A 20,291-nucleotide genomic window follows, 5' to 3' on the forward strand; every position below is an offset into this window, starting at 1 on the left:
TCCTATATTAAAAAACGCCCCGGGGCATGTGGGTAATTCTGCTAAACGAGCCCCGGCCTTATCTGGTCCTGAGAGGGGATGAAGGGGGGTGGGGGGAAGGGGGGGGGGCAGGGGACCGGGTCCTGGGTGGAGCAGCCGACCAACCGCGCTGAATCGGTCAGTGTGTGTCCGGTGCTCCCGCGGAGACGGCTAACTAGCTAGCAGGCTGATCTGAGGACGGGCCCGAGGGGGAGGAGCTACCCGAATGGGCTCAGACCTGTTGAGCACAGTTGGAACCCGGAGGGTCAGGAATCCGCCCCGGCGACAAGTCCCTTTCATTTTCTGATTGGTTATTGACGAGCCAGGGAGAGAGCTGGCCTACGGACATAGACATTCATAGGTAGCAATTAGTCATTTGATCCTCCCCGCTCCTTCAGTCAGCCTTTCTTTTCCTTTGCTTTTTTTTTCTTCTTTTTCTTCACACTCCCAACTTTTCAGGAGCTGCCCTCAGGCCATGCTTGGCTCAGTCAAAGTTGGAATTTCCCAATGTCAGAAATGGATCAGTGTTTTTTTTTTTAGACAAATAAGGAAGAAACTCAAGACAGGGGTCAATTTCAATTTCAAATCTGGCATGGGGGCTGCTTTGCTTCAACCAGGCAATTATGGAAATGGCACTTAAATGAGGATTCTAATTAGGCCCTTGATGCAACGCTGCAGTACCTCGGGAGTCATGCTTTGCTCCATTTCTGCATGCAGACAAGCTCCATCCAACTGATGTGTGGATGAAACTGAACAACCATGAATAACGTTTCCCCACCCCAGTCTGGATCATTATCGATATCACACCTCCATGGTGCGACAGTCACACACCCAAGACCCCCCCCCCTCCCCCCCCCCCCCCCCTGTCATCACTCCACCCAAACCCACCTGGGAGACGGTAGCGCTGGAAGCAGCAGATGCCATTATCTAAAACAACAACACCTACTAAGCCTCTACTGTAACTGGCCCCCGGGGGGATTCAAACCCACAACCGGGGTGTTGAGGGCACCCTTGTTGGACATAGTTGTGTTACTGTGGGTGAGGTCCATTCCCACCTCAGGGTTGGGGGCAGGGGGGGGGGGGGGGGCATCCCAGGGTGAGGAGGGAGGGCGGGGTGAGCCAGACACCATCCTCAGGTGGTAACCATGGAGATAATGCTGTTCTGCACCCTTGCGGTCAGGTGTGAAAAAGGCTGAGAGGAACTGTGCAGAAATACACACTGCTGTCAACAACCACCACTTCTGTTTGTGTTTGTGGTTTGTTGAGGGCTCCTTCCTGGTATTTTTAAGTCCTTTAAATCTAATATTCTCTCCTGGAAGTGGTGTGATATTGAAGAACGATGAAACACTCTGCTTTTTGAACAGTTAACACTGCCACTATTTCACAGAGGTGAATCAATACTTGCAAATAGCTGTGGACATGTAGCTGAGGCCTTGGAGCAAGCACAGCGACTGTGTGTGTTTTGTTGCTTTTCTTGGCAGACTTCCACATCAGGTTGTTGTGAGTGAGCTCCTCGGCAGTCCTCCTATTAATCTCCAGCTTTCCACACACACACACACACACACACGCGCGCACACACACAAAGTCCCTCTGAGCGTACCATGCAGTCTCAGAGCAACAGGGAGTTTGTCCTCTCCTCTCTGTCTTTCACGGTCTCTCCTTTCTCCTTTCTCTCTGTAACTCCCGCCCTCCCTCTTTCCCTCCCTCTCTACCTCCCTCTCTACCTCCCCCTCTCTCTCCAACACTAGGCAAGCCCAGGGTGTGACTGAAGGTGAGGCTGAAGCTAGGTTAGGGCTGAAGCTTGGGCTGCACACATACACACACTCACACATACAAACATTTCCCTTAGTACTCTGTTGTGAATCATCTATTGATCTCGCAAAAGCGACACACTGTGTGCGCGCGAACGCACATTTTTCACGTCCGCCAAACGTTGAGTAAGAGAGAGAGAGAACAAAAGAAGGACAGAAGAGAAGGATGAGGACGACTTGAAAGGATATCAACAATCTCCGACTCCTCTCAGCTGTCGTCAGAGCCCTCAAAGTCGGGGCCCATCTCGCGCCGTTTACAACCCAGCCTTCAAACGACGGGGGCCCCGCGCTTGAACACGTGCGAGCCCGGGCCGGCACAAAGACGAGCGCCGGAGAGAGGGAAGAAAACCGAGAGAAGTGGAGCCCAAGGAAGGAGGGACTGGGAGGAGACGGGACGACGGTGGCTGTGATTCTGCCGTCTAGACATCTATTCATCTCAGAACACGGGAGGATTTAAAGCTGCTGCAGGCGGCAGAAGGGGGGGGGGGGGGTGGAGGAAAGGAAGAGAGAAGGAGAGCGGAGAGGAGAGTGAACGAGGTGAGAAGGGATATAGCGTGGGATAGAGGGGAGAGGAGAGGGGAGAGAAAACAAGCGTAGAGGGAGGGGGAGGGGAGTAGAGGCCGGGGCCTACACCACATGCAGATAATCACCAAACGTAAAAGGTGGATCTTACAAGGGTCCGTTCTACCGAGGCCTTGTTAGAAAGGTTGGTTGGAGAACTTAGTGTCTTAGTAAAATGAATAAAACCATGCCCTCTAATTCCAGATCTTCCTTTCTTCCTTACACCACTAAGAAGTAGTGAACCTCGGCACCCCTTCCTAAAGATCTTCCTAACACGTCTAATTACTGAGCGAGTCAAAGGCATTCCAGCTCAACCTCTCTTAATTACAGCTATTAATTACCTGCAAACACACAATTACAAACACATCACGTGAACAACAAATAAACTAATCTACAGAGAGCATATTTAGGAGGTGTCGACCGGGGAAAGATGTAAACCCTTCTTTGTCTCTCCCCTCTCTCTCCCCTCTCTCTCTCTCCCTCTCTCCCTCTCTGTCTCTCTCTCTCTCTCTCTCTCTCCCTCTCTCTCCCTCTCTCTCCTCTCAAACGATCCGCTCTCTCCAGCCTCGCTCCATTCTTCTGACCTGTCCTCGTTCTATTCAGCGGTCCTGAGGGATGATGGCGTGCCTCCTATCTGGTCCTGGCCAACACCCGGGCAGCTCGGTGAGAACACGCCGCGTCCTTGAGCAGCGGCGGGGGCTCTGCCTCCATGGAGCCGTGTCTTGGCCCGCGTTCTGGCACGCCTCTCAAACCCCACAGACGCGGAGACGGTAAACACTACATCATTTAGCGCTGCCATAAATCAAAGCGGTAAGGTGTCATTAAGGTGTGCACGCGCGCACACGCAAAGTACACACGAGTACCGAACACACCCATCCGCACGCTCGGTCACACACACACACGCGCGCAGACACACGCTCATCTTTACCCATTTAACCTGGTCCCCGGTGACCGCTGTAGTATCAGCCCTCGTCTGTGCTGCCCTACTTACTGAAGGGTAGTGTGAAGCTGCAGCCTTTACCCTGGTGATCCCTTAACATTTGGCTGTACCTCCATGTCTCAATTAGGAGCTGTGTGCGTGTGTGTTTGTGTGTGTGTGTGTCCAACACACACAGGGATTTAGTTCGTTAGTGAATGCTGAATTAACAGATGTAACCAGATGTCTCTGTGTAGTGCAGATCGATTTTTAAAACACTGGTGTGTGTGAGTGTGTGCAGGTGGTGTGTGGTTGGGTAGTGTGGGTGTGTGTGTGTGTGTATGTGTGTGGGGAGGGAGGGAAGATACCCCAGGACCCAAGATCCTTCTCAGTCTGTTAAACTGTCCATTTCCAACTCAGCCAGACGCCCCTTAACCCCATGACACAGCACCACCACAGCACCAGAACAGAACCTTCCCATAACCGGCATGTGAGGCCCAGGTTAGGCTGCGGATACTTCTGGAGTGAAGCCCAGACCCACACACCTACTACTATACACACACACACATGTGCACACTACCCCCCCCCCCCCTACAGGAGGTGAGAGCGTGGACTCTGGGGTGGCCTGGTGTGGCCTGGTGTGGCCTGGCCTGGCCTGGTGTGGCCTGGTGTGGTGTGGCCTGGTGTGGCCTGGTGTGGTCTGGTGTGGCCTGGTGTGGTGTAGCCTGGTGTGGCCTGGTGTGGCCTGGCCTGGCCTGGTGTGGCCTGGTGTGGCCTGGTGTGGCCTGGTGTGAACTGGTGTGGCCTGGGGTGGTGTGGTGTGGCCTGGTGTGGCCTGGTGTGGCCTGGTGTGGCCTGGTGTGGTGTGGCCTGGTGTGGTGTGGCCTGGTGTGGTGTGGCCTGGTGTGGTGTGGTGTGGCCTGGTGTGGTGTGGCATGGTGTGGCCTGGTGTGGTGTGGCCTGGTGTGGCATGGTGTGGCCTGGTGTGGTGTGGCCTGGTGTGGTGTGGCCTGGTGTGGCCTGGCCTGGTGTGGCCTGGTGTGGTGTGGCCTGGTGTGGCCTGGTGTGGTGTGGCCTGGTGTGGCCTGGTGTGGTGTGGTGTGGCCTGGTGTGGCATGGTGTGGTGTGGCCTGGTGTGGCCTGGTGTGGTGTGGCCTGGTGTGGTGTGGCCTGGTGTGGCCTGGTGTGGTGTGGTGTGGCCTGGTGTGGTGTGGCCTGGTGTGGCATGGTGTGGTGTGGCCTGGTGTGGCCTGGTGTGGCCTGGTGTGGTGTGGCCTGGTGTGGCATGGTGTGGTGTGGCCTGGTGTGGCGTGGTGTGGTGTGGCCTGGTGTAGTGTGGTGTGGCCTGGTGTGGTCTGGCCTGGTGTGGCCTGGTGTGGCCTGGTGTGGCCTGGTGTGGTGTGGCCTGGTGTGGTGTGGCCTGGTGTGGCCTGGTGTGGCCTGGTGTGGTGTGGCCTGGTGTGGCCTGGTGTGGTGTGGCCTGGTGTGGCCTGGTGTGGTGTGGCCTGGTGTGGTGTGGCCTGGTGTGGTGTGGCCTGGTGTGGCCTGGTGTGGTGTGGCCTGGTGTGGCCTGGAGTGGCCTGGTGTGGCCTGGTGTGGCCTGGTGTGGTGTGGCCTGGTGTGGTGTGGCCTGGTGTGGCCTGGTGTGGTGTGGCCTGGTGTGGCCTGGAGTGGCCTGGAGTGGCCTGGTGTGGTGTGGAGAGATGAGGTGCTCTGTACAGGGGATGTCTGGGAGGCAGAGAGCCACGCAACCCCACCTTCACATGCAGATGAGCTGAAGGGAACCAACACCCTGTGGTCAAATCCCTCTGTGGAGGGGGGGGGGGACTGGGGGGGATTAACACCAATTCTGGGATATGAAATGCAGTTGGGATCCCTCAAAGGCAAGCACACACACACACACACACACACACACACACACACACACACAGGCTGTGGTGCTGCCGACTCATTTAGCATGCCGGCGTTTTGCAGCATACAGATAATGAACCAAGTCTCCTGGGAGAATTAAGTATAAAAAAAAAAAAGAATGTATAAAGCCTTGATAAAAACATTATCTGAAAGACGTTTCATTTGGAGATTAACTACATTCAGTCCTATCTTTAGGAAGAAAAAGATATATACAGTGTCATAAAAACACATATGTAGAACAGCTGGTTTTATAGGTAGGGACTATAGCCTAAAACCACACAGGCTACATTTCCATATAGATTGTACCCAGTTTACCCACTGTAGCCTTAAACCCATGATTACAACAGGAATCTCAAGCCATGCAATCAAGCACGCTACTACCCAGTTGCATAAGTCAATTATAGAAAGCCTTTGTGCTGATTACAAACATCAGAATCATTGGGTTGTGGAAGAAAACATATCCTACTGCAATTGCCCGCGAGGATAACATGATAGAAAGACAATGTACTAACTCATCTATTGACAAAGTAAAGAAACCATAGAAAAGTAAAGAGCCGCAGAATGAGGTGTGATCACGGCTCTCATCGGAAACATCCCTGTCAAATAATACTTTGAAAACGACTGTTTTTCTTTCTTTCTATCTTTTTTACAAAGCAAGGTCAATCCAACATGACTATAAAATGTACTATGAAACCCGTATCAACAAATGATTTGGTTTCTAGCGGATACTGAGTCCATGGCAGAGTTCAGAGCCAGACGGGGCACCCTTGAATGCAGTGTTGTTCATGAAGCCACCCAAAGGGTAAGACTGGAATGCAGCTTCAATAACAGCGACTGAGGAGTCACTGGGTGAAGGCCTTCCAGCCTCTGGTGCACACCCCAGTTCAATGGAGTGGGTGCTTTCAACACTCGCACTTCAACAATCTCCTCTTCTCTCCTCGTGTGTATCCCTCCTCATCGCACACGCAGTGCGCACGCACAAACCTCTTCTTCTTTCCAATTGAATGAGGAGCCTTTGACTGATGTGTAGCATCGTGAATAGTGTTCAGGAGGGCGTTGAGTGAGAAGTGCCGGGGTGTGGAAGGGGAGGAGGGGGAGGGGGGGGCTCCCATTAACACACTGCTGCAGCGTGTCTTTGTGGCGCAGGACGCTGGCAGAGTGCATTCAGGCGTCAGCCGGCTGTAGACTCGGACCCCGCCCCCCCCCCCCTTCCTTCACCCTGACTCCATACCTTTCTCCCCCAGCAAATAGAAGCAATCAGCTGCCCATTACTGCAGTCAGGGGAGAATGGGGAGAGGGGTGCTGGGGTTAGGGGGGTCCTATTGCACTTAGACGCTCGCAGGACTAAGGAGTAAAAACAGACGTTTTGACTGACAATTATCAGGAGGGAGAAGGCAGAAAAAGTAACTGTGGCGAACAAAAAGAGGTATAAAAAGACCCCCCCCCTCAAACAGAAAACAGAAATAAAATCTCTCCTCCCGTCCTTTCCTCTGAAGGACAGACAGAAATGTGTTTATTTTCCGAGGGCTATGGTTGCCTTTCACAAGCGTCGTACAATTACTAGAGAAATACTCCAATAGTTTATGAATCGTCATTGAACATCGAACAAGCACTTGAGGCAATCACTTCTAAACGAAGCTCTGTCAAGGCTTTAACCTTACTGTGTGAGACTGCCGCAGACAAAGATCGTTCTCTACCTTGGGATGGTCCCTGAGGAGAATGGACAAGCTAATGCACAAACACCCCAGACACACACACACACACACACACACAGCCCCGCATCCCGACATCCTGCCGTTCTGAAGCCGATTCTGGTTGGTCGAGGGACGTGGTGAGGATTGCCTGTCGCTGAGGGGTTTCACGCTGATGTGGGCAGGGGTTAGGGGTGACCCCGCAGCACCTCTCGCCTTCTGACAAGGATCGCTCCGGTCCTATCATGAATACGTACACACACACACTCCACTGCCAGGGATCAATGCCTCCCAACCCCTCCTATGCCCCTCACCCTGGACATCCAGAACTGCCCTCCCGCTCCGGCTCTCCCTCCATGTCTCCCGCCCCTCGCCCACCCTCTCTCTTCCTATTTCTCCCTCTCCCCTGATCAAGGCCACATGCGTGCGTGTGTGTGTGTGTGGGGGGGGTCCCCAGGACAGAGAAGCAAGCCAGCGGTGTGTTCCTCCCACACATGCACACCCACAGCAGCGCCCTGACAAAATAGCAGCAATCACAAAGGTAATTTCACCCACTGACAGGACCACAGCAATCAACCCATAACTATGTAAAGGTCATGTCTTGAGCTCAGAGTGGCCACTGTTGCGCCAGTTGCCTTTGTTCCCTGGCTTTGTGGCTGGAGCCAGTTTCTCTGCTAAACATCCCGGGGAATGAGAGAAAGGTTTTGAGGGGTGAAAATCGCAATCCCACAGGGCTGAGTCGCAAACCAAACAGGAAAAACAGAACAGTTGTGAGGATTACTGTCAGACCTCTGAGCTTACGTGAGAGCGGTGCATGTGTGTGTGTGCGTCTAGATCCCATCCACCGCATCCCCCAGATCGCCCCGCGTGACCGCGCCACCACGACGACGACCCAGAGCGCCCTGCGCCCAAAGTCCCGCCGCACTCCGGCAACCGAGACGCCACGAAGAAAAACAAGACGTTCGAGGAGAACCCGAAACAAAAACAAGGTTGCATAAATCCCACGCGCCTACGTGCTTGGCTTCGCCACTGTTTGCGTGGATTAAAAATCCCCTCGTCTAAGCCTGACAGTTTCCCAGCATAACCACCATCCCAGACGGGCTCCCTCCCTGGGGATAATGAGATTCATTGAGGAAGAGATGAACCGTAGGTGGTTCCAGCCCACCCCGAGGAACCATGCAGAGAGCATCAGGAGAGGCACCCAACACAGCCTCCACATCCATTTCATTTCAATTTCCCCGTATCAAAGGGGGATGGATTGCATAAGTGTGCAGATACAGCAAATGAAGAGGGCTGGGTAAATAGGCCAGCTGTCGTTGGAAATAAACAGCACTTGTGGCATCATGGGCTGCAGTGTGGGCTTAGCGTATGAGTGGGGATGTTGTGTTTGAACTGATTTAAGCCACGGCTACCAGATTAGCCTTGTTATAAACCCCCGTTTGTCTGTTCGATGTTCTGCAGAGAACAATGCGTTCAAAGTAGGTTTAAGGTGCTGCAGTGTCTCAATTACGGTTCCAGTCGACGCTGAGATGTCGTACCCCCGGACACCAGCGGCCTATCCTTTTCCCGATTCTTCCTTTTCTCTCGTCTTTCGAACGATACGGTCAGACGTCCGCCGACTTACCTGACACGCTCAGTCGAGGTACAGGGGAACGCCTCAGAGTTCATACAGGAAGACACGGCACACCGTTTCCTGTCGCACTAACTAGTACACCATTTCGTTTCGAGCAGCGCTTGTGACATTGTGGCGATCGTGTCGCGAGAAAGAACTCTCTCAGAGCTGACAAAGGATCCTTTTGGTTAACCTTTTACCAGCGCGGTGTTGCAGAGCGTACAGTCAACCCGCCGCTGCATTTGAATTCCTGGTAAGACTACAGAACGCCATTGAAAAGTGTCGACGCTGTGAATGCTTAGAGGCTGTTATCAACGATTTAACCACGTTTGGTCAATTCCTGAGTGACCCTGACCTTTGGCCTTAGTCCCAGTCCTAACCTGTGACCCTCTTTTCAATATCTGACATATTGGCGTTGCATTAAACATCAATAGTCGGCGGTTTGGTATTAGAGAATAGTCGATCATATACACGGATTCCATAGTGATGAGGACCCTTCCTCCACAGAGGGGATGAAGAAAGGGGAGAGGTGCCCTTCAGCATGACCACAGATGGCGTTCTACAGCAGGTTCACTCCACATCAGCTATGAGAAAACAGAACCAACCGAGTATCCAAATATCAGACACATGAAACGATGACTGGACAAGTGCAGAAAACCAACTGAGTGAGTTCCATGAAGCTCCTTTCAGTCAGGAACTCAAGCAGTGGCCAAGATAAAAACGAGAAGGAAACACCACACTGTATTGACCACTCAATCAATATAATCCCCATTCAATCTCTGTGGCAACCCCCCCCCCCCAAAAAAAAACTAAAAACAGCATGAAACTCAATCGCGTATAAATTTTGCTAAACAAAAATAAAATGCTTATCTAACCACGCGAAGGCTGGGGCATCGACAATCATAAAGCAACATCCACTATGACTGGCTTCAAACTGTCTGGATAACAGTTATAATTATCCCTGTTTAGAGCCTGGAGACAGGGGAGAAGAAAATAATAACCATGTCGGACCTCTTGCTCCACACAAAGTGATAATTGGCATGAGAAGGCAGGGAATAGGGGACATCATTTGAAAAGCACTTGTTTTCCCCAGTCGTACGTCGGGGCCATCGTCAAACATGCTAATGAGGTTGACAAATGAGGCACACGATTGGTCCCTCGTGGAAGACAGATTCACCATGACAACGGCGGCAAGCCAGCTGACCGCCACACAACATCATTTACAGACAAAACGATAAGCTGCCTGAACTTTAAGATGTGGTTCGAATATGCCTAGTCTTCTCATGCTTATGGAGATACTAGATGCCCTGGGAAACGTGGAGTGTAACATCTAGAAGTCTCTATGTACAGAGCTACTACAAGCTGCTAGTATATTTTCTTTGAAACTATTTCATCATGTTCCATCCCACTAAAATCAATTCAGTGGTTTAGTTATTCCTGCTTAAGCTGTAAATCTTCTGGTTATCTTCTGGTTATCTGCTGGGCAACTCCTGCTTAACTGAAGTTCTTGTTTATCTTTTCCACTAAAGCACATTACACACATGTATTGATTGGGTGCAATCCAGTAAGTATTTACCATAAACCTCTTTCACAAACACAAACCAACAACGGGTCTGTATTCAACCTACACACGTTCACTTTTACTATCCTCCCCCCCCTAAAAATACGACCTCCGTATCTCCAGCAGCTGTGTGCGCATTTTCTTGTAATTCACATTGCAAATCTCCCACCGCTTGTAAACCAGGTTTTGTCTTGCATCTCTGCATCTGATTGGAGGGGGCGTCGCCGGCGTTAGCTCACCTTTCGTCACCTCGGCAGAAGCCATGCACACGGGCCCCAGGGGGCTGCGACAGCTCTCTAATTGGTCCCCCCCCCCCTCCCCCTTAACTCCCTGCTTACATGCGCATCCTCAGTGCTAAGCGCTAATGTGTGCAGAACACCATAGTCTGAGCGCTAGGGCTAACGCGGTCTTTCAGGAGTCCTCCTGTGACGATGACCCCTGGAAAGGATTTCGCTCGATCTCGGGGTGAGTGGACCAGACTATAAAAGGTACTGAGGTCAACTTTGACCCGGCCGAAATGTGTTCACCCTGCCGCAGCCGTGGACAGAGACCCTCCACGCCCTGGCTCTGTCGACAACCCCTCCAGCCACTCTCTCATAGCCACGCATGGCTGGGCCCTCATCGACCCCTGCTGCTTTCAACAGGCCTGTCCGGCCTCCCACATTCACATATAGCAGCCCCTGGAAGACGAGAGAAGTAAACACACACACACGCACAAAATGAAAGAAAAATACAATAATTTTTCTTTTTTTCCTGGCAGCGTTGGAGAGGTGACAGGACACCACGCTGAGTTCCTAGCAACCCTGATGAAAAGCCAAATGCTTTTCAGCCCCAATGCACCTCTCCCCTGAGTGCGTGCACGCGTGTGTGTGTGTGGTAGGTGTGTAAGTTTGTGTCACGGGGGTCAGCGGCGCTGAAGTAACACGATCGATCTCGTCTCAAAACGGTGGCATGTCCGTGCAATGGGAGGTGGCGTGAAACCGTCCAATGGGAGGACAGAAGGAGGTCTGCCAACACCCCGAGGCTCAGAGCCCAGATGCACCCTGGGAGTTCAGAAGAGGGTAATCATACGGGCCTGGTCTTCCTGTCACCGCGCAGCAATGAAGCTTGACACACGAACACACGACTACTAAGGGCAAGCATAAAGTGTTCATTGAAGTATGTAACAGGGGGTGTGACTCCCTCTGACCTCCCCGCCCCCCCCCATATAGTCTCCGGTGAATCCATCCGCCATTCGACCAAAGGCGCCAACCCTGATATCAAAAAAGGTTTGATTTGGGAAGACCACTCTGAGCTCGGTTCCAAACCACCGACGCTCCGTATCCACACGCTGGTTTACAGGGAGCGGGTTCATCCCCCGGGGTCTCCCGGAGCTGCCCACTTCTGGGAGCCTGCACACTCTGCACAGCACTGCTGTTTTGAAAGAGAATTTGGCTTTGGCATGGAAATACATATTGAATTTGGGTCAGTTCAGATTTTTCAGCTGGCAGGATATAAGAGGCTATCTTTCTAGATCAAAGATACGCTGTGAAGTGGGTCATTGCATAACGCCGGGACGGACCGCCACACTGTACTGTAGCTCAACTCCTGTTCTTGCACGCACACAAGGTCATGGACGGTCGTCTGTATTCAACGCTGACCTATTTTTGGAGTTCTAACGCAACATGGTTCAGTAACAGGTTGCCTGCTCCTGTGTGTGTGTGTGTGTGTGTGTGGGGAGGGGTGTCTATGTGTCTAGGGGCAGGACTTTTCGAACAGCCTTGTCTGACATCATGCGGTGGGTGAATCAGATGCGAAGCACCAGTCATGACCAGCCCCCCGCCCAATAATAATCCTAAACCAAAACCATTCAGCATTACTATGGTGTGGGGCCCTGAGCACACTGGGCCAACACCGACGACATGGTCTCCACACTCCCTCTCGCTTCTCATCCATCTCTCCAGGCACGTTGAAAACCCTGTGATTAACAAGGGGCGAGGAGAGGGGAGGAGGAACATCAAACAGCAGAGAGAGAGAGAGGTGTCAGGGCGCGAGAGGTTTGGTCTGTTGTGATCTTGAAAAACAACGTATAAATAGATCCATGCCAGAACGCAGCAATTAAACAGCGCACGAGCAAAAGCTGCCTCCCTAATTGATTGGATTTGTGGGGACGTGAGGAATTCCGATTTGTGTCAGACAAAAACGAGTGCAGGGAGAGCTTAATTGTTGTCGCTCTCTTCCTATAAGGGGTGATCAAACTCTTGCGTGGTGCACACTAGTTGTTTGAAGATCTGGATCTTGGTCAATTGAGACCATGTGACTGTGTAAGCCTTTCAGTAAAGTAGATCAGAGTATCTGTGTAAGAAGGAATCTTTAGGAGATATGCAGGCTGTCATGTTGACACCCACTTACGCATGCACGTACACACACACACACACACACACACAGCCTAACAGTCCCTGAAATAGAAGTGCATACAATAAATGAGCCTAGTTTTTATGGAAAATCAATACTTGTGTGTCATAGCGAAAGCAAAGCCATGTTCCTGACTATAGAGTATTTGTCTAAGGGTTAGGATCAATATTGGAAATCATGGGAACAAAAGAGCCAATATCTACCTTCTTAATATGGACTACAGCTGACAAAAGGGAACTCGAAAAAGTAACCCAAAACACAATTACCCATAAGCACCTCGTGTCTGGACAACAATGGCCGTCTGATTGGCTGGTTGACCGATAATCACGGCAGATCTTCCTGCTCCAGCTCCAATCAGAGATGCTGTGTTGGTGTGTTCTCTCCGTGGGGGGCCAGGAAGGTTAGGGGGGTCCTGCCAACACGGTGGGGGTCTGAATGTCTTGATGCACAAACATGGCTGCTCCGCCCACCCGCCAGGCCGTAACCAATCAACAAGCTGCAACTAATCAGGACTCTCTTTGAGCATAGCTGGGGGTTTCTTTTTTTATCAATATCTTAGAATTCTGGCAGTTTAAACTGTGATTAGACTGCACCCAATGTTATGAGGGTATACATATATGCTGCCATATAATCAGTAGCAAGATATCGTTTAAAACAGTTAGGGTATGTTTGAAGACGTTTCTGGTTGTTTATGAAGTTCACCCTAATTATTAGTGAAACTGCCACCATGACCTCGTCCCAAAATAATGATGTTGTACAGATGATTGGGGAGAACTCTCTACCATCTGGTGAAACGCTGCCATCCCTCTTTCCACTCCCCCATCCGGGCTGTGGACGGTGAAAGACATGAGCTGTTCCTGGAGAGGAGACCCCAGCACGCGTGCACAAGCACTGAGACCAGACGGAGTGGTGTGACAGTGTTCAGCTACCCAGAAAGACGTGTGTTCCCTGTGCGAGTGCAGGGGAGGTTTCTAGAAGGAGCGCGCGGGACCGACCGGGCATGATGACAGCTTGTCCTTCTGTGTGACTCCAGGGAGAGGGATGCTCGCCACCTTGTCAAACCCCGTGGACAGACGCCGCACGCCGTCCAGGGGCCTCCCCTCGCTCGCTGGGGAGCTGCGGCGCACGGGGACTGATGCATGATGGGAGATCCAGTCCAGCGCGGCGAGGGGCACGGCCAGCTGGGAATAAGAACTGACACCATCTGACAGGGAGGACGAAGCGAGGGAGGGAGGCTCGAACAACGCCAAGCACCCTGAACCGTGGCGTCGTCCGCTTTGCTGGAAACGGGGGAAGCGCCCGGGGGCCGAGGGGGGTGGAGGGGGTGTATCTGGTCACCTCTCGACGCATGCAAGCACAAAGGACAAGCAGCCGAGGCAGCCGGCTATCCAATCGCCCCCCAAACACACACACACACACACACACAGGATCAGAGCAGCAGGCTCCACATGGTTATGAGGCCCAGCTGCCAGCCTCGGAGCGCTGGTGGGTCTCAGAGTGTGTCTGGCCCGGCACGGCCCAGCCCGGCTCAGCCCAGGCCAGGCCCCGGTCCCTGGTCCCAAACAAAGCTTTGTTGAGAGCCTGCTCAATAGTCTTTTCATTCTGATTGATGGGCCTTGTTCAACGCCATCTGGCCACACATACATCACATTAATCATATCCCCAAACTCACATAGAGGCACTGGCCCCTACACACACACACAGCCTAATATGCATCTGTGTATTCTATCATTCTGAACATGCCCCAAATCAGAGCTACCCCCCCCTAACCCTCACTCACACACACTCTGCTTCCTGATGTGTGAGAGCTCACACACACATCCACCCACACACACACACACCTACCTCCTCTCTGCACTGTCAAACACTCTGCTAGTACACACACAGACACACACGCACACAATAAAAAACGGATAAAACAACTGAAACAGTCCCGGTGAGAGGAGCTACCTTTCAGGGCCTTAATGTGAAACTAAAAGAGATAGTCACACACAGCGACTGAGATTTTTTTGGGCGTACGTACGTGTGTGTGTGTGTGTGAAAGTGTGTGTGTGGGGGGGGGACGACTGATAAATGAGCTTCAAACGGGGCAGACTATTGTGCTGAATAATGAATGGTCTCCTTCCAGACCCAGAAGATTCCCTTCAATTAGAAAACACACACATACACACACACAGATGATTTCAGAGATGTAATGGGTGGAAGAGGTGTGTATGAGTGTGTGTGTGTGTGTGTGTTGATAGATGGCATTTAAATGTAAAATCCAGAGGGGTGTGGGGGGTGCTTCTCTTTTCCAGAATGCTTGTAATTATTCCTCTCTGTGTGGAGCAGGGGGGGAGGGGGGGGGGGTGGGGCTGTAATTACTTCATTCACTGCACAAGGTATTAGCATAGCTGAGAGAGCAAGTTATTAGTAACCGCTGTTGACATGGCTGTGTATTATTGCGTAGATGAGTTATTTCTGCCGAGTCCAGTGTGTACGTGTGTGTGTGTGTGTGTGTGTGCCAGTGGCTCAAGGCTAGGAGACTACAATAATGTGATAACAAATGTTTCTCCTTTCAGCTTCTTTTTTTCTCTTAAAGCAGAAGATTAAATGTTCTTTCCTTATCTGGGATCAGCCGTAGCCCCTGGCTGCCACGCCAAGCTAAATCATTAAAACCACCATTTAACAAATGATCTTGGATCTGTTGTTAAGGTCTGCCGTGTGGCAACGTGTCCTATCTCCTCCTCGTTGTTAAGGACCCCGCGATTGCTCGTTCCTCTGGTAACAACGAAGGTTTACAATGTTATTGTTGTCGTCGTGCCAACGTGGTTAAACTGAACAGCTAGACTCCTTTTCTATCACTGACAGAAGGAAGTTGTTCCTCTGAATCAGAGCTCAGGAACGAGGACACAGAGGGAGCGTGAAGAAAGCAAAACGCAACGTGTACAAACGACGACACACTGAAGACGCTAGAGGCTCTCAGACAGCTACCTCCTTCTGCCTCACACACACACACAAACACACACACACACTTCAATACAATAAACCTTCAAAAGTGTGTGAGCCCATAGCTACAGTGGTGTAGAGGCCTCGACGGTGACACGAGTGGAGCCCTGACATGTTAGTCAGATGCTGTTGGAAGACAACAGGCCCCCTCCTCATTCAGAAGAGGCGTATTTAAACGTGTGCACAGGGGGGACGAAGAGACACAAAGAGGGGGGGGAGGAGAGAGATGATGAAAAGGGAAAAGAACAGAGCGAGAAATCAAAAGAAAGATAGAGATTTAGACAGAAAAAGAAAGAAAGAAAGATTGGTTCTTGGCACAGAACTAGGGCCATTAAATCATGTACTCAATGGGAGAGAAGGGGGGGGGTCTGTTGGTGTGTTGCCGGGCAGAGTAGCCAGGTCCCGACAACACACCTGCAGAACTGGAGCAATAGAACACTCTCAGTAACAACAACCCCAATAATAATACAACAGGACTGTGTGTGTGTGTGGGAGGGGGGGGGGGGTCTCTATGTTGCTCCCCTCCTCTTTGGGGAGATAACCCCTTGCCCAGACACTTGGCCCTGGCTCTGTGAATGACGGCAAGCCTGGTGCGCTTGTGCCTGTCGCCATGGCAGTGCCACGCTAGGGCCGTGTGCCACAGAGCTGCTCCGAGTGACACAGTGCTTGTGTGTGTGTGTGTGTGAGGCCTATGGATATAAAAGGCCTATTTGATGTGTGTGACTGTAAAGAGAGGGAGCCAGACTCCCATTATGATTGTGTGTGTGTTTGTGTACTAGTGTGTGTGTGTGTGTGTGTGTTTGTGTAATAGTGTGTGTGTGTGGGCCATCTGCAGCAGGTCGTCCAACATGGGCATAGGGGGCTGGGCCACACAGGGATGGGCGGGCAGACAGACAGCTGGGGGCACAAATATCCTGCCAACCAAGTGTGTGTGGGTGTTTATATTTGAGAGGGTGTGTGTGTTTATATAAGTGCGTGTGTTTATAATTGAGAGAGTGTGTGTGTGTGTGTGTGTGTGAGGGGGGTATCTGTGAATGAGAAACAGATAGAATGTGGTGTTGGGGGAGCAGTGCTTTTCAAAATCTCTTAAAATCCCCCCCCCCCGGACCCCTCTTTGTAACAGCTGAACTGTGAAAAGAGCTTAAAAAGTGCAGTGGTGCTGTTATGGGCTGAACTAGGACAGGTAGATAGGAGAGGACACAAGACTTTTAGAGCCGTTGGCTTTGTGGGCCCTGTGTGTGTGTTTGCGGAGGGTTAGCAGTGTGTTCGGGAGTTGATAAAACTGCGCGCCTCTGATAAATGTGGGATACGTGCCAAATGGCAGGCTTTGTAGTGTGCTTAGAGAGGAGCAGAGAGGGGGACCCACTTCCTGGTTTGTCAGTGCAGGACCACGCTAATGGAAACCCATCCCAGATGGACATGAACTCACTGCCAGCCGTCCTAATGAATCCTGGGACAGCCTCGTCTGTATGTTTGTGTGTGCGCATGTGTGTGTGGTTATGTGTGTGTGTGCGCATATGGGTGTGTGCGTATGTGTGTGTGCGTGTGCATATGTGTCGCATTTGTGTGTGCGCGCATATGTGTGTGTGTGCATATGTTTGTGCACGTGAGTGTGTGTGTGTTCCCGCAGCCTTTTATGCGTGGCCCCTGACAGTGTCTCAGGTGAGCCTTAGTGCTGCTTGATTAGCACACAGTCTATTAAGACAAATGGCTTGAGCCTCTTCGGTGCAGAGCAGAGAGGAGCACCAGGCAGCCCCGCGCTGCACGGCTCGTCTTAGCGCTAGGCTAACGGGAGGGACTAACACTGCATTAACTGGACGAAACAAAGGGGGAAAGCGGTTGTGTTCTTTCCAATTTCCTCTTAAATGTACCAATTTACAGCGCTCATTAAAGGTGGCAGTGGAGAAAGGAGAATTAAATAGCAGGTATGAAAGTGGCAGTGCAGGAAGCCATTACAGTAACAGTTGATGTTGTCAGCTCCGCCAGCTATTTGTGGGCCGCACGTTTCAACTGTGAAGGGAAAACAGATTCTTTTTTTTCCCTCAAAGCCCTAGGAAATATGGAGATTGCTCTACCCCATCACAATGACCATGACAGTCATTCCCCAAAAGCAAGGCTTTTAGAATTTGTCATTATTTGTTTTAATTAGATTTGCAATTACATGTTTACAAAGGGTAGACGTATAGCGTTGGCATTTATTTGTTTGTGTTCAGGAGGAGAGAAGGTGCTGGAACCTAACGGTCCTAACAGACTACTTAGCTCTTATCTATGCTGCTGTTTCCTCCGGGGGCCTATTAGGACACGTACCGTATGAGCCATAAGGACCCAAGACGAACTACGGCAGTTTATATAATTACAACGGTGGACCTAGGGGAGTCTGGCAGAGGGAGAGTTGGTGGTGTTTCTGAGACCAGTGTAGGGACAGTTAGTGGTGTTTCTGAAGCCAGTGTAGGGACAGTTAGTGGTGTTTCTGAGGCCAGTGTAGGGACAGTTAGTGGTGTTTCTGAGGCCAGTTTAGGGACAGTTAGTGGTCTTTCTGAGGCCAGTGTAGGGACAGTTAGTGGTGTTTCTGAGGCCAATGTAGGGACAGTTAGTGGTGTTTCTGAGGCCAGTGTAGGGACAGTTAGTGGTGTTTCTGAGGCCAGTTTAGGGACAGTTAGTGGTCTTTCTGAGGCCAGTGTAGGGACAGTTAGTGGTCTTTCTGAGGCCAATGTAGGGACAGTTAGTGGTGTTTCTGAGGCCAGTGTAGGGACAGTTAGTGGTGTTTCTGAGTCCAGTGTAGGGACAGTTAGTGGTGTTTCTGAAGCCAATGTAGGGACAGTTAGTGGTGTTTCTGAGGCCAGTGTAGGGACAGTTAGTGGTGTTTCTGAGACCAGTGTAGGGACAGTTAGTGGTGTTTCTGAGACCAGTGTAGGGACAGTTAGTGGTGTTTCTGAGACCAGTGTAGGGACAGTTAGTGGTGTTTCTGAGACCAGTGTAGGGACAGTTAGTGGTGTTTCTGAGGCCAATGTAGGGACAGTTAGTGGTGTTTCTGAGGCCAGTGTAGGGACAGTTAGTGGTGTTTCTGAAGCCAATGTAGGGACAGTTAGTGGTGTTTCTGAGGCCAGTGTAGGGACAGTTAGTGGTGTTTCTGAGACCAGTGTAGGGACAGTTAGTGGTGTTTCTAAGACCAGGGTAGGGACAATTAGTGGTGTTTCTGAGACCAGTGTAGGGACAGTTAGTGGTGTTTCTGAGACCAGTGTAGGGACAGTTAGTGGTGTTTCTGAGGCCAATGTAGGGACAGTTAGTGGTGTTTCTGAGGCCAGTGTAGGGACAGTTAGTGGTGTTTCTGAAGCCAATGTAGGGACAGTTAGTGGTGTTTCTGAGGCCAGTGTAGGGACAGTTAGTGGTATTTCTGAGACCAGTGTGGGGACAGTTAGTGGTGTTTCTGAGGCCAGTGTAGGGACAGTTAGTGGTGTTTCTGAGACCAGTGGAGTTAGTGGTGTTTCTGAGGCCAATGGAGTTTGTGATTTAGCTAGTTTGTATTATAGGCTGCCAGCATGTGTGTGTGTTTGTGTGTGGGAGGAGAGTGTTTGTGTATGTGTGGGTGGCAAGGAAGTGTGGCTGTCTCTAGAGGTAAGCGTGATTTTTCTTCATTTCTTTCAATTATGCCACACAAGGGATGAGAGGGAGACTGAGAGAAAGATAGAGGGGAGGGGAGGAGGGGGGAGTGAGAGAGTGAGAGCAAGAAAGATAAAGTAAAACAAAGGAAGGAAGAAAAGAAGGGAAGAGGAAACTACTAAGGTTAAAGTTATTAAAATCTTTAACATTCTTTGACAGCTTTGATAATGATTTTAATGATTCAGTCAGCAAGATAAACAAAAAAATCAGAAAGTTTCCAACAACAGTTTTATAACATATTGCATGATTTCACAAATAAAGTGAATATATTCCAGTTAAAATGTAATCACACTAACAAAGAAGTGCTTGGAAATTGCCTTTTATTTGCAAAGGATTGATACTATTTCCCGAACTGACTGAAACATAATAATGGCTTCCAATGGTTGACTAAGCCACCGGGTCGGCGGTGACCTTAAGCATGCAGCACGCCAGGGCCCCCCAACTGGATACAATACACTGACACACTCATGAATACAACACATCTGCCACTTGGTGTATGCCTGTCTGTCTGAGTGAATGTATGTGTGTTCTGAATGTGTGTGAGTCCGTATGAGTGTGTATGCTTGGCTGTGTGTGTGTGTGTGGTGTGTCTACTTATGTAGTGCTATTCAGGCCGATGTTCATTCACACAGAAAATCCCCTCTGAGCTCAGTAATCACCCTGAAACAAAGCCAAATGACCCCATCAAGGTGTCTATATTAGACACTTAATACCCAATCACCATCAGTGCAGAGCATCCGGACCCACGCATCATTAAGGAGGATTATTAAATGAAAGCTTACTCATTACTCCCGACACATGCACCACAACCAAAATGGCCGTCCTGCTTAATTGCAGTGTCCTGATATTACTGAGGGGGGAGGTGGGTGTGTGTGTGTGTGGGGGGGGGAGGGGGGGGGGGAGACGAGAGACGAGGAGGCCACTGGAGGGATGGAACACCAGACAGACAGACGGACGGACAAGCAGTCACAAAACAGTCAGTCAGTCAGTGAATGAATCAACCAGCCAGCCTCAGTGAACAGGCATGTTTATGAGGACATTAGCCAGAAGGACGGCAATCTCCACTGATTCCCTCGCTCAAAACGAGATGCTTCGAGTGTACACAAGCATCACTGATCTCCAGTCACTAAGGAGCCCTAATCTAGTGTAAGCATCCCATAGTGGTGGT

At 50.9% G+C, this 20,291-nt stretch overlaps 1 protein-coding gene across 1 annotated transcript in view; it reads right to left on the reverse strand.

Annotated features, from left to right (window-relative positions):
- Positions 1 to 20,291, reverse strand: part of cdkal1 (CDK5 regulatory subunit associated protein 1-like 1) — a 141,004-nt gene that overhangs the window by 12,226 nt on the left and 108,487 nt on the right. The window lies entirely within an intron of this gene.

Source organism: Hypomesus transpacificus, chromosome 2 (assembly GCF_021917145.1).
Source record: "Hypomesus transpacificus isolate Combined female chromosome 2, fHypTra1, whole genome shotgun sequence".
NCBI classification, from domain to species: domain Eukaryota; kingdom Metazoa; phylum Chordata; class Actinopteri; order Osmeriformes; family Osmeridae; genus Hypomesus; species Hypomesus transpacificus.